The following is a 14491-nucleotide window of genomic DNA, read 5'->3' as shown; positions in this document are numbered from 1 at the left end:
CTTTCTTACTTGTGCTCTTCCCTTCGTAAACTGAAAACTGATTAATTGCAAAGAGAAACTTAAGACTAACAACGTGCTCAACTAAAGGCTATTGCGAAACAAAAGTTTTCCGCTGCGTGTGTTATCAGTCTGACTGATCTATCTTCTGATAGTCAGTAAGATTAATAACATCTTTGTTTATCAAACTCGACTGAAGCCTTACGTGTATCAGTTAAGTTCTTTTGACTTAACTGATAACTCCTTACTGAAGAGCTTTCAGTATCAGTCGTCAACCCTGTTTTGGTCAAAACTCTTTTCAGTAAATAGGTGTCTGAGTTTGTGTTTGAAGTTTCGTTTTGATCTCTGTGTTAAGATCGAAAAATAGCCTATAGGAGTATTCCTCCCCCCATACACCTATTCGAGACCCTCCAGACCTAACACTAACCACTAATTGATCAATCTCGTTTCAGTTTTGCGAATAATTCGTTGGATTGTCCTTTTTTCTCCACTCCGTCGCGGTCACCATTGCGGTCTTATAACGCTCCGTAACTACTTCGTCGCAACATTTATTACTATTTCTGTTTGCTATTTCTATAACGTAAAAGTGTAATACTTATATTTGTGTAGTGTTTGTCTAACTGATAAACATGCATTTTTACCTCTTGGTGTGTCATATTTGATGTTTAGTTATGAGGATTTTGTGTGTGTGTGGTTGATGGTTTATTTGAGCTTATATTGGTTTATGGTTAAGAACTTGTCACTTCCTTGTTGTTTGAATGAATTTTTAGAAATAATAATGCCGAATTTGGAAGATTTGGCTGAAACACAAGTTGTAGTTCGTCTCGATAGGAGTTCGTGAGCTCAAACAGATCAAAAATCAGAGTTCGGACGAGGAGAATGAGCCAAAACAAAATCGCTGCACAAAAGCTGCCAAGACCCCATCGGGCATTTTGGCGCCGCATGCGGACTGGGCGTGACCCCATCGGGTATTTCGGCGCCGCATGCAGACTGGGCACGCGGCCGCGCCTTGGGCTGCGTGCTAGCTTAGTTTTTGCGCATTTTTTTTAATTAATTCAGCTATTTTTCGATCCTACACGGTTTTGACATATTTTGAGACCTATATGGCATATAAATACTCCCCGGAAACATATTGAAAAGACCTTTTATCATATTTTACTTTTCCTGGATAGCTGCAGAGACGGACTGTAATACCCCGTTTCCTCGAGCTAAGTTTAGAATAATTTTTAAACTTAGATTTAAGATGATTCACGCCGGATTGAGAAAAAGAATTTATCTTTAATTCCAACAAAAATGATTTACAAAAACATTTGTAAATTTAGTTATTGGATTTATATGCATTGCATATTTATTTAATTTAGCATTCAAGTATTTTCACGAGCTATTTATTTAAGCAAACACTGAACGATTATTACAGTTTTCATAGTACAACCCGGGAGACTTTTTATTTTATTCAATCACCTACCTCTCCACCACACTAATCTTTTTCCCTACCACCACTAATATTTTCTTTTCCCTACCACTAATCTTTTTCCCTACCACCACTAATATTTTCTTTTCCCTACCACTAATCTTTTTCCCTACCACCACTAATTTGTTTTCATACCACTACGCTTTGTAAAAAAAAAATAGCTTTTAGTCATGCCCTTATATCCTTACTTCTCTCTGCACAACCAAAGTTGGAATTCATAGAAGCCTTTAAGCTCCAAGAGTAGTATCAAAGTAAGGGAGAGCGTGGGAAACCTAGGGCGTAAAGTTAGAGTGAAGATTGTGCTTCGAGGGTGAGTTTTCTTTGGTTTTTCTCAATAGAAAATGCTTTAAGACCATGGATTTTTACACATATGTGTGCTATATTATGTGAGGATATGTTTTATGATTTTGGATGATTATTTTGGTAGAGTTTATTGGGTGAAAAACCGTGCATGAGGTAAGGCAGTGAATCTGCCATAAGCACACTGCTTCGGCAGTGTATTTCAAGGCGATTCCAGCCATCCAAACGGTTCCCAAAAATTCCCAAATTAATTGTGTATCGTGTTTAATATGTTTTCTATACTATGGTAAACTTTAAGAATATTTAGAGCTCTCATGTTTTATTTATGAATTTTTAAACATCACTGCCCATCTGGAATATATTTTTTGTAAACCATCTTTGGGAGGCCATAAGTCAAGTTTCAGTCGGTGAAAACCTTTGAAACTTGAGTATGTCACTCTAGACTCCCGTATCTTTCTTTTGGCATCGGCCTCACCATTTTTGAGTAAGGGAAACAACCGGTATAAATTCTTGAAATCTAGTTCTTATTCCTTGTACCATCCAGTAGGTTTTACAAACCTACGACTTTGAGTTCTCAAAGTCCGACTTAAATCTTTGATTATCAAGCATATCTTTCTACTGAATATTCATTGACATGTTGGGAACTTACTTTTTCAGTTTTAGAATTTTTGGTGAAGCCTAAAGTGGTTTTTCCGATTTATGTTCTGAATCTGCCAAACTTGAACTCTTTTTGTGCACTGAACTTTAGACAGTCATATCTTCTAAACCATGAATTTTCTTGGAGTAAATCCAACTGGAGAGTGTTATGATCTCTCCCTAGTTTCCGAATTGACCCTTGGGGTTCCCAGTGGAGTTTTGTAAAGGGAGATATGAATTTTTAAAGAAAGCCCACTGACTTGGTTGTAATCTGGAAATCTGAAATTTTTATATTTTTGTTTGTTAAATACCCATCTTTGAGAGGGCATATCTTGCTCGTTTGAACTGTTTTTCATTCGATTCAAATTGGAGAATGATCCTTGAAATGTCTAGTTTCCAGAATGTCTTTTGGAGCCTTATTTGGAGATCCGAGGCAGATTTGGTGTCTGTTGCAAAACAACCCCTTAAGTGCTCAAGTTGTTGAATTATTTTCTATGTATCAAAGATTATTTTAAAGGATGCTTCATGAAAGATTTAGTATATGTGCGTAACGAGTTTGGGGCTTTGATTTTTTTATCTCACTTGGGCTTTTATTTTTTAATTCAAAGTGGACTGCCTTATTAAATAAATTGGGCTGCATTTTTACTAAGAAAAATGACTTGGTTTAAATTTACTAATTAGACTCTGATAAAGTTTAATTATTTATTTCTTTAAAGAATGATTTCATATTAATATTAATTATTATTATGTGCATATTTTAAGTGATTACTTTTTATATATTAAGCATGACATGAAGTTTGCATTTGCATCATGCAATAAAGACATTCATGATTTAATTGGTTTTGATTATAATTTCAATTATTAAAAGAAAATCGAGTAAGGATATTGTTGGTGTCCTTAGCTCAAGAATTAGTTTTCAATTTTTATTATTAAATTTGAAAACCCGGCGTGATGAATCAAGTATGTTTAGTACATCCACAAATACATTAAGATTAGTTTCATGAGACCTATTAAGGATAGAATTTCTTGTAGGCTTTGTGACCAGGGGGATTAGCGCTGCTTTCCCAAGACAGGTTTTTATGTGTATGATCTTCAGGCTTTGCCTATCCAGGTGGGCTTACTTTCCAAATGTACAAAGTATGATTGAGTTATTAAGCTCTAAATGTTTCAATAAAATGCAAATTATTTATTTAATGTAATGAAAACTGTTTATCCAATAAAATGTTTATGTGCACTCTGCTCTGTTTAAGGCTCGCAATTCATGGATCGATCGAGGTTCTCTTATGGCCTAACACGCTATTTGAGAATTGTGTACACTTGTTAGTTGTTTCGGTGGGTTGATCTCCATCGGGCACTAATTCATGTAAGAGGCGTTATAAGGGTGCTTGGCTGGACGTGTTCCGGAGCATGTATCATGTAAGGCCTGCCTGGGTAGCGTCCCGAGGTCAATTCAACTTGTCTGAGTTACGTCCTCAGGGCAAGTGCAATGGGAAAAATGGATCCGTCGGTGGCTAGAGGTCCGGGATCACAGCGAGTAACAGAAAGGGAGTGTGACATGTGCGCACAAATGAAAGAAAATGTTTTAACATGCTTAGAAGTACTTCTTTCAATTTAAAACCTTCTAAGTCATGTCAAGTATGATTGGATAAACTGTCTTTATTAAAATATGAAATGTTTCAGAAAATGCATGCCCACTAAGTACATTAGTACTTAGCCCAAAAATACTTTCAAATGTTTTCAGGTTGGCTGGCCGGTGCTGACGGGACGGAGCTGAGGTTAGCGATAAATTCCTATGTTAGACTTCCGCTGTAGCAATTACTCATATCAGTCTTTTGTTTTTCCAACTTAAGATCTTCATGTTAAATTTCAAATGATATACCTGACCGAGCTTAGACTCATCACTACTAAATTTATGCCAATGAATGTCGGTTGTCAGAAGCATGAAACAAAACTCGTGATCCAAAGGGGCATAGCCCGACTTTCTATCCTATTTCGGGTTTTTACAAGGTTGTTCCTTGTTTATTTCTATGAATTAGTTGCACCTCGATTATATTTATTCATTCAAGAATTGGGGTGTGACACGGACGGAGAAGTCTTGGGAATATTCTAATACTCACTTCTAATTGCCGTCATCTATTAATCATTCCAATTGTAGGAATGGGCGGCTCTGGTAAGACCACTCTGGTGAAGCATGAAATCAACGCCTAATCTAAAAAGCAATAATCGAGATAGGATTTACGTGGTTCGGTCGTTAAGACCTACATCCACGGGTGTTCTTCGAGTTCTTCCACTATATTGTGAGATAATTACATTGTACAGGTGTTGCTTCAAAATAATCTATCATCCCTTAATGCTAATGCTAACCTTCTATTTATAGGTGTGAGAGTGAGCCCTAAAGGCCTTAGGCCCATGAGCACTAATAATTGGATTTAGGCCCTTTAATTTGTTAATACCCTTTAGTCTTGATTTTATCCATTTGCGCTATCCTTCGTTGCTCATGTTGAGTAGCTCCCTTGAGCTGCGCAGGCTAGTCTTTGCTGCCGAGTAACCTGGGTAGTCTGCGCCGCCAAGTCCCGTAGTCTGCGCTACCGAGTCCCTTAGTCTGCACTGCCGAGTCCCTTTATTATCTAAGGTCTTCAATTAAACCTGCGCTGATTGGCCTCATTCAATAAGAATAATAATAGCAATAATAGTAATCAAGTGAGATGTTCCTGTATTGCTAAGCACAGCGCTGATGAGTATTCTAGTCCTCATCAGCTACTCCCCCCTAATCTGGTTGAACTGTGTCTTCTTTGTTCAACCAGTGGTGCGTGATATAGAGTCAGCGCTGTGCTGCTCACCCGAGTAGGGTCTAAGTGTTTTTTTTAGCCCTGCAGCCCTGTAACTTATCCTGAATCGAGTACTTGTAAGCTTGCAAAATAATCAATGATAGAATAGTGCATCCCTGCCAATTTGTCAACACAAAAATATCCCAACTCTGTCAAAATATTTAGGATAACAACAAGAATAATAAGAGTGAATCAATTCCCTTTCGAACGTGCTCGTTGAGCCATTTTTTTGATTGTTACAGCTCGCAACTAAGGCAGCTCTGGGAGCTCGCGACTTAGGCGGCTCTAAGATTTGAAGTTTTTGCAATTAATGCCCCTGTTCCTTAGGTTTTGAATTTTTTTATTCCTAAAAATAGGATATAAGAGGTGACGGGGGTATACACCCCCTTCTCCCCCCTAGTGTCGTGCGCGTACTTTAGAAGTCAAGCACGATTGTCGAAGACCTGGAAGAGCTGAGATGCACCCGAGTAGAGCTGAAAGGCCGGTGCCGAGGAGTAACCTGAGAGAGCGGTTGAGTTGCCATTTAAGGCTCGTTCCCTGTCGATTAGGCATACATGATTCCCTGCACTCGTTAGATAAGAACTTGACAATCTTTGTAAGAATAGTAAAGACAAAGTATTTCAGCGCTGCAAATGAACCAAGATAAAAGAGAGTAATTTTTCCTTTGGATTATTTGGACGTCATCAACGATGACTAATTTAAGGTTCAAATGTCCGCAGAGCGGCTGAGTTGCCACTTAAGGCTTTATCCCCAGTCTAACTTTCGCGGCTTACGCTGTTTCTGCGCGGAGCATAGACATTGAGGCCTTCGTCGTGCAATTAATGCCTTGAATTGTGCAATTGATGCCCCGAAGTTTTGCAATTAATGCCTTGAAGTTTTGCAATTAATGCCTTGAATTTTGCAATTAATGCCTTGAAGTTTTGCAATTAATGCCCCGAAGTTTTGCAATTAATGCCCCGAATTTTGCAATTAATGCCTTGAAGTTTTGCAATTAATGCCCCGAATTTTTGCAATTAATGCCCCGAAGTTTTGCAATTAATGCCTTGAAATTTTGCAATTAATGCCTTGAAATTTTGCAATTAATGCCCTGAAGTTTTGCAATTAATGCCTTGAAATTTTACAATTAATGCCCCCGTCTAACTTTCGCGGCTTACGATATTTTTGCGCGGAGCATAGACAATCAAAGAACCCTATCTAACTTTCGCGGCTTACAATATTTTTGCGCGGAGCATAGACACCGTGAACTGACAATGACTCGGGCATTCTGCGCCGACCGAGATAACTGAGATAATTGTTTTCCCTGTAGCTGCTCTGACTGCGCTGAGATAGTCACACTGGTCACGCTGATACAATCGCACTGACTGCACTGAGATAGCCATACTGGCTGCGCTGAGATAGCCACACTGGCTGCGCTGAGATAATTTATGCAATCTGCGTTGCATATGACTTAGATGAAGATGATTGCACAGGCTGAGCTGACTGAGACAGTCACGCTGATAATTTGAGCACTGATTGTACTGAGATAGTTCTCCCAGCCAAGACAACTGAAATGACTGAGACGGCTGCGCAGGCTAAAATAACTGAAAAACTAAGATAGCTACGTAGGCTGAGATAGCCTGTCCTGACTGCGCTGAGAAAGCTCAGATACATTCTGAGGCTGATAGCTGTACAGGTTGAGATAGCCTGTCCTGACTGCATTGAGAAAGCTCAGATATATTCTGAGGCTTACAGTTCCGGATCGTGGCTAAGTTACCATTTAAGGTTTTAATATCCGCTACGCGGCTGAGTTGCCGTTAAGGCTCAAATACCCTGCTAAGTTTTTCAAGAAAACACACATGGTGGTATATACTCCACTCCCCCCTTTAGTAACATGTGCATGATTCAACTAAACATGTTATGTGTATATTTGTGCTTGGTGTCCTTACTCTTGATGCTAGCGGCAACGCTGACGTGACTATGGTCCCGAAGTAAGTTGCTCAAATTATGTTTCAAGCCCTAGCATATATGCAGAAAGTATGCAACTTCATGTACTTAGTCAATTTATATTCTAGCCCTAGGCACATATGCAGAAGGTGTGCAGCTTCGTGTACTTAGTATCAAATTCCCAAATCCCATCAGAAGATAATATAAATTATTAGTATGCCCAAGTGTTCGAGTAGAATATTTTTCAAATCCCAATCATGCTCACGTGCTTCGATAACTAAGGTCATGTATGAGAAACTTTAGTTCTGCGAGGTACCTGAATCATCACTATTTAGTGGGTTTCCCATGTTGTAATATAGTGTGTATCACACTTGTTCAAGTGTTTTCCCAAAATATGCTTATCCTGTGCTGTAAGAATCCTCAAGTACCACTGTTAGTAAAACATGAGAGCCCCTCTTAACAGGGCTATAAACTTATTGCGAAGATAATCCCAATCTTTGATCATGTAAAATATTGCTATACATTTATTGCTCAACAGAGTATTCCTCGTTCTCAAAATCGAACAAGATATAAAGATAAAATGATAGAGAGCTTTGAGTTCAAGTGCGAGTTTCCTTCGCTGAGGAGTCATGTTTTCAACAACACAAATAAAGTTTTTACACGAATAAGTAAAGCCATGAGCAGAGAGTGAACTGCGAGGTAGCAATAACCTGGTGGAGCCAACATCCTGGACAAGATAACTTTCATCCTCAAAATTTTGAGTATTCATCAGCTATTGTTTCCTTTGGAGGAGTCCTCGTTTTATTCCCATACTTCACAGAGAAGATATGATTTTGATTGCTGTCCCATACCGACAATTCTTCTTCGATTTTCCCTGGTATAGGCTACGCGGAGCGGGACTTTCACAGCAGGTATCAACGCAGAGGCTGAGCTGCAGTAGTTGCGAACCCCAAACCATGAGCCTGATGGATATTGGACAAATCGTCAACGACTTGGATGACCAGTTGGTGTTTTCAGTCGATAATTCCCTTAAGCAATCAAGCTGTACTCGACATAGTGGTATTAACATGCCCTTGCAAAAAATCAAACAAAAGCACAGGAAGTCATAAGCAAAGTAAGCAAATGAAATTCGGGGGCTGCTCTGGTCATGACATGAATCAAGAAAATCTCAAATAAAAGTGAAAATCTCCCTGTCAAATTAAGCTGAACCATGGCTCTCATGATTTTCCCGTAGCGTTCCTAAATTTTGATTCGTCGATGAGTTCATCTCCCAATCATCAGTTATCTTATCCCCGCAAACACTGAAGATTGAAAACTTCTTCCCGAGCTGAGTAGCTGCGTTGAATTCTTCAAGCATATTTTTTTAGAAATTCAACAAGGCCCCATTTTCAACATCAATTCGGCTTTTTGTAGATATTTCTTGAAAGATGATCCTGCGCTGGAATTACGTAGAAAGATATAGCAGCGCTGCCCTGAGACATCTCGTATTTAGTTCACTCTTTCAGTCTTTGCTGTTGGAGTTCAAGATTCCTGCGTTGTTCTCTAAGATGAACGTACTGCGCTGCCCTCCTGATGCTTCAATTCTCCTCGAAGATAACCCAACGTTCTTGATGCCTCGCTGCTTCAATGCAGTGGCGAACTGCCCTTTCCCTTCCCTATGAGCTTATTGACAACAGCGAGATTGGGATGAACCGATTAACCCCCGACAGATGTAACTTGGTGGCCAGCGTCAGCTACCCCCAAGGCAATGTGAAGCGCATACTTATGATTTTTCCAGTGATTGACTCAACAATAATCGATCTCCGATTAGTCACAACAGTAGCAGCAGTTTCAGATAAACTACAACAAATAGATCAAGATCATAGTGAAGTCTTAAATCAGTCACTCAAGCCTTAAATCAAGTGAAGTGATTATCGGTAGAGATACAAGTAAACATAGCAGATAATACATCCCCATTATGTAGATATATAACTTCCAATACAGAATAATCCCTCAAAAAGAATATGAACATAAGCATAGATACTCAAACAATATGCCCCAAAAATCCCTTTCTTCCATTCAATAATTCATAAAGTTCTCTAAAAGTCAGAAGCATTCAATATACATATAATTAAGAAGAGAAGATCAATCATTAGTCATGTACTCAATGATAATAGCCTCGTGATCGCAACGGTGATGTCGTAATAGACTCGTCCCCAGGAATTCTTACCCTTTGTGCTTAACGACAATAGCAAGATCAGAGTAAGTGTATTAACAAGGTTGTGTACCCATTCCTTCGAGTTTAGAGGGGTGCGTGCCCTGCTCCATCAAACCAGGGAAGCAGCAGATTCGACTCCGACAGGAGAGATGAGAGAACCTGTTGGTGCGGCTGTCGGCGATGCAGCTCACGTAAAAAACTTCGTCAGCGACGGATGGCCTCCGCCACCGCCAAGGCGCTGCTCTGCAGCTGAGAGAAAACTGGGATACATAGCCACATTTTAGAATACCAAAATATGATCAAGGCCGCGGTATTAATTCGACTGTCGTTGGAGTAGCATCGTAGGACGATGACAAGGAAGAGCTGTTTGGCATTGCGTACTGATTCCTTGATCCATTAAACCACTCTGCACCACTCTGCAGATGAAAAACTGGATTGTACAATGAGGGTGAGCCTGAGTTACACCTCAATTTTCAATGTTAGAAATGAGCCCAAACTATATTCAGTAACCAGCAGAAAACCAATTTGAACAAGTTTAGTGGCTAAAGCAAGGTTCAAAGGTGAGTGTTAATCTTATTGTAATCATGCTCATATGTTTCACAAACAAAAATTAGAATCCCAATCTGATAGAGAAAATCGTAAAAATACACTTAGCTTTGCAATATTGGGCATAGCTAGGGCTCGCTGGCGTTGTGGTTTAGGATCGAGGTGTGCCCTGAATCGAAGAAATCGGACCAAAGAAGACAAGGTGTCTGTAGGCGTAGCTCTGGTCGCGGCGGCGGCGCACGGCTTGAATCGACGACAGTGAGTAGCTTTTGCATAGCGGCGGCGCGCGGTTTTCGCGCAGTAGTGGTCCCTGCGCGGTGGTGGCGTGCTGTTTCTGCTCTGCGGTGGTGGTGGGCGGTCAGTATGGAGACGGGAATTGGACCGAACCGCTTCCAGGCGGCGGCCGCTTGCCGGATTCAGATGAGGAGACGGCAGCGACGGTGACTTCCTAAGATTAGGGCTCGATTTGGATTCCGCGAATGGAATGGAGAACAGAGAGAGAACGGCGCCAGGGTTTTACGCTTCGCCGGTCGAAGCTGACCGGAGCAGATGACGGCTGAACGGCCGGAGGAGGCGCAGCCGACCAGAATTTGACCGAGAGAGAGAGAGATCGGCTTTGTGAAGGAGCGGTCAGTGTTGAAGGTTTGATTTCAGCCATGCCCGTCCCCGTCGGAAGTTGGGGGCTGCGGCGGTGGAGAGACTTTGAAGAAAGAGGCACGACTCCAAGAATTGGGGATCTTTGATGATGATTTTTTTTTTCGATGGATATTTTCCTCATTTTTGCTCCCCAATCAAAATAAATTCAGCTATGAACAGTCACCCGATCCCCATTGGGGAAGAACCCCATATGAACAGTAATCCCCCTTTTGTGAACAGTAACTCAAATCCCTAATTTCCCAAATTTCTTTTTGATGAACAGTAATCTGATTCAATGAACAGTAACCCCGAAAAAAAAATGATGAATCTCACGCCTTAGCTCAGATTTCCTACAGACGGCGCCAGTTGGTGAAGCATGAAATCAACGCCTAATCTAAAAAGCAATAATCGAGACAGGATTTACGTGGTTCGGTCGTTAAGACCTACATCCACGGGTGTTCTTCGAGTTCTTCCACTATATTGTGAGATAATTACATTGTACAAGTGTTGCTTCCAAATAATCTATCATCCCTTAATGCTAATGCTAACCTTCTATTTATAGGTGTGAGAGTGAGCCCTAAAGGCCTTAGGCCCATGAGCACTAATAATTGGATTTAGGCCCTTTAATTTGTTAATACCCTTTAGTCTTGATTTTATCCATTTGCGCTGTCCTTCGTTGCTCATGTTGAGTAGCTCCCTTGAGCTGCGCAGGCTAGTCTTTGCTGCCGAGTAACCTGGGTAGTCTGCGCCGCCAAGTCCCGTAGTCTGCGCTGCCGAGTCCCTTAGTCTGCGCTGCCGAGTCCCTTTATTATCTAAGGTCTTCAATTAAACCTGCGCTGGTTGGCCTCATTCAATAAGAATAATAATAGCAATAATAGTAATCAAGTGAGATGTTCCTGTATTGCTAAGCACAGCGCTGATGAGTATTCTAGTCCTCATCAGCTACTCCCCCCTAGTCTACGAAAAAGAGAGCTTTGAATTTTCGTAGCTGTGCTTGAAATCAGGTTTCCCCTATTCTAGTCTGCGCCGACATTAATCGGTATTGCTACTTTACCTTGATCGTTGCATGACACGGCTCTGCTCTTCTGAGTCAGGTATGCTTAGAGCTTGGTTCAGTTTCTTTCTCAACCAATGATGCCTTAGATCTGCGCCGCTTTCTTGTCAAATATGTCTTCTGAGCCGAGTATGTTGAGGGCCCCGAGTCGGCGCCGCCGATCCGTAAGATGGCTGATGGGATCCTTATTCCTCGTCAGCTACTCCCCCCCTGGTGGAATCCGTAAGAGAGCTTTGAATTTTCGTGGCTACACTGGTTCTTCGGGTTTCTTCTAAGCGGCGCAGGCTTTAGTCGGTGCCGCTTTCCTTGTATTTCTGGGGTGAGAAGTTTTTGAATTTCTTTTTGCAATTGTACTGAGCGTTTGATGTTTTCTTGTCTTCGTAGGGTTTTTTCCTCTGTCTATGACGTCTTGTCATTTAATGACTGACACCTTTGCTATTCCCCGTACACGTCCTTTCACAGCCCCAGGCTCGATCTACACCCTCCCTTTTCAACCGCCATTTTCGTGATTAAATCTGGACCCTTAAGTTTTTAACCCTAATGATTTCCCTCCTTCTCGGTCTTTTTGAATCCACCTCCTCTATAAATGTTCGTTCTCTCTCCTTTTCCTTCTTCTCTTTCCTCCTTCACTCTTCTATGTTTTTCTTTTTCTGTTTCGGTTTCTCCTCTCCCCCCGCCGGTCGTTCCCCTTCCTCTTCTCGCCCTCCCTGTCGCTAGGTTTAACCAGGTATCTCTTCTCTCCTTCCTCTAGCTTTGCGATATTTTACTTTTTCCTTTTAACGGCTTCTTCATCCCCCTTCCTTCCCCTTTCTCGCTCCGTGCTGTTTTCTTGTTCGCAACTTTGCATTATCCATGGCCGCTTTGTCTGCACTCCCCCAATCCACTCTGTCTGCCCGGTCCATGAAGATGATAAGGGATGCCCTTCGTATCGATGTTGGTGATTCGGATTACAAAATCCGGATCCAGAATCCCGCTGACCCTGATTCCGATATGCCTGATACTTTCCGGGGCATTAGTCCTGATGTTATTCCGATCTGGGTCGATCAAGTTGATGCTGGACTGCGCATCCCTCCTTCTCCTTTTTTAGTTGAACTATGTAATTTGTATGGCATTCCCTTTTTTCAACTTTCTCCTTCTTCTATTCGTCGAGCCCATGTGCTACATATAGTCTGCGCCGCTAACAATTATCCTTACAGCGCTGCCCTGTTCCATAAGACCCATGTTCTAAAACGAACAGGGTCCCATTATAACTTCACCTCCAAGGCTGGGGGTTATATGGCTTTTATGAAAAAAATGACCTTTTTAGACAAAGATTTTCAAGATAAATATTTCTTTGTCCAAACTCGAAATGGCACTTGGCCAGACATTATCGGCGCCGATGCCTAACTTCAACGGCATCACACTAAGCATCTCATCCCCTCTAGTTCTGAGCGTGTCACTGATATTGAACATATCCTTCTGACGCGATTGGCCGAGGCCCGGGTCAAGGAAGTTTTGGATGTGAAGGTGCTGGTGACTAGACTCTCTGTCTTGGCCGGTGCGGGCTTATTCTCCCGCTATCCCCTATCTCCCGAGGGTATTAAATGTGCTTTAACATTAATACTTGTCATGTTTTGCTTTTACGTCCGCTCCTCTTTCTTGTGAATGTCTGATTTGTTCTTTGGATTGTGTTTCTGATGTGCTTTCCATTTTGTTTGCTCTGTGTTAGGTATGGATACGTGGAAAACACCGTCGGTCGGTGTCATTGATAGTTTCAACTTCTCTCAGAGTGGTGCTGTTGAACCATCTCCAACTGCGCAGACTGTAGGCAGCGCCGCGTGAGCCATTGCCGCGGGGTCTTCCGGCTCTCGACGCCCCCTAGTTAATCCCCTCCAGCTTCGCGATGAGGATACCGAAAATGTGGAAGAGGATGATCCTCCAGTTCTGAAAAAATGAAAAGGTGCTTCGACTAAGAGGCAGTTGCAGCAGAAGAAAAAGAAAGCCACGACGCCTGCGGCGCAGCCAGAAACCGTCGTATTATACTCAGAGGATGCCACCTCATCTGCTCAGATGCTTGTTTCTCCTCACCGTTCCCGCGATGTTGGGGTGTCCTTTGGAATGGGGATCGCCCCTCGTGTTCTTGGAGATCTAACTGGTGAAGAATGTCGATCTCAAATGATCGCCCAAATTGCTCCGGCTGATCTTCAAGCTCGGGAGTCCTTGAACCGCCAGCAAATGGCAGATGGCCTTGTGATGACGATTGAGACGGTGGGCTTATTTTCGTTTATTCTATTTTCGTTTTTTTTTTTTTTAGATGTGTGTTCCCTAAGTTCCTTTGTTATATCATCTGCGCAGGCTAGGGTTGAATGTTTGGCCGTTGTTCGAAGTCTTCCCCGTGCAGAGGGCGAAGTCCAGGCCAAAGATAAGGAGTTCCTAGCGGCGCTGGCCCGATGTACTACTGCTGAGGAGGAAGCTCGCCGTTTGCGAGAGAAAAACGAGAAGCTGAAGGCTGAAAGGTTGTCAGTTGATACGGAGCTGGCTCGGGTTCAGGGAGAATTAGCGCGTGTGAAGCATGAGAAGGAAAAAGAGCTCGCAGTAGCCGCTCAGGATCATGCGGAGGAGTTGGCTGCCCTTAAGCAGGATATCGTGGCGAAAGAGAACGTGGCTTTCCAGAATGGCATCAAATAACACCGGCTGCGCTATTTTCTTTCCCCGGAGGGTCATGCGTTCTTGCGTATCATGTTGCAAGAGACCATCATTACATTCACACAAACCCCCGAATTGCTGACTGCTGCAGCCCCAGCGTTGAAATGGCTTGTCAAGGAGTCTACCCAGATTACTCTGCTGCAGCCCCGAATTGAAATGGCTCTGGTAAGACCACTCTTGCTAGAATTATTTATGAAGAACGTCTTATTAAGGACCAC

At 42.1% G+C, this 14491-nt stretch overlaps 1 long non-coding RNA gene across 1 annotated transcript; it reads left to right on the top strand.

The window, feature by feature from the left end:
- The first annotated feature begins 1444 nt into the window (after nt 1-1444).
- Nucleotides 1445-4428, top strand: LOC131002467 (uncharacterized). Its single transcript, XR_009094303.1, has 3 exons — nt 1445-1778; nt 3437-3515; nt 4146-4428. It is a non-coding gene; the product is annotated as an uncharacterized LOC131002467 (long non-coding RNA).
- Nucleotides 4429-14491: the final 10063 nt, after the last annotated feature.

Source organism: Salvia miltiorrhiza, unplaced genomic scaffold (genome assembly GCF_028751815.1).
Source record: "Salvia miltiorrhiza cultivar Shanhuang (shh) unplaced genomic scaffold, IMPLAD_Smil_shh fragScaff_scaffold_135_1, whole genome shotgun sequence".
In the NCBI taxonomy this organism is placed as follows: domain Eukaryota; kingdom Viridiplantae; phylum Streptophyta; class Magnoliopsida; order Lamiales; family Lamiaceae; genus Salvia; species Salvia miltiorrhiza.
This window is presented reverse-complemented; position numbering and strand designations above follow the sequence as displayed.